Source organism: Montipora capricornis, chromosome 14 (genome assembly GCF_036669925.1).
Source record: "Montipora capricornis isolate CH-2021 chromosome 14, ASM3666992v2, whole genome shotgun sequence".
Classification (NCBI taxonomy): domain Eukaryota; kingdom Metazoa; phylum Cnidaria; class Anthozoa; order Scleractinia; family Acroporidae; genus Montipora; species Montipora capricornis.
The window spans coordinates 39,474,586-39,475,294 of NC_090896.1; positions in this window are offsets into that span (position 1 = coordinate 39,474,586).

Genomic DNA, 709 nt, shown 5'->3' on the forward strand with positions numbered 1-709 from the left:
ATACTGCCTGAGAGGCTGGAAGTTTTACTATTTTTCTTTTATAGTTCAGTTCGACAAATTTGCGTTTAATTCTTGGAAAGAGTTAAATAATTACCGTGCGACGTGCCTTACCGTGGCCACCTAACAAAGATTTTTTATAAATTGTCCACCAAACAGGGTGTGTGAATTTGATTGACAGCACGCCTCCTTGCAAAGTTCGCACAGTTATAGTTTGAACACTGTTGTGTGGGTTGTTGAGTTGACGTATTAACACGTAATTGTCAAATGTCCCTCGTCTCGAGGGAGTTTTTTGGCTCCGAGTTTCCTCAAATTAGCACACGTTTAAGTTCACTGTATGATGAGGTACTAGGCCTAAAATTTATATTTTTCAGTCCTACTTTTTATTAGACGGTCGAACAACACGACAATTGCCACAACTCCGAAATACAAGATCGTTCCACGAACTTTATCATGAACAGCCCCTGGTGCAGACACACACATGCACATACATACCCTATATACATCAACTTTATTTATCTCGAAATTCAGTGTAGGAAAAGTTAGTGTTTTATCGCAAACGTGACTATCGAACCAAAAGACATAACAGCAAACAATTCCTTACAAACTTTAATATATTTGATGGAACAATCTTAGCATGCATGCATTTCCACAGATATTCCTTTACACTAACTTGAATAAAGTGTTTGCAATTAAAAAAAAAGAGAGAGAG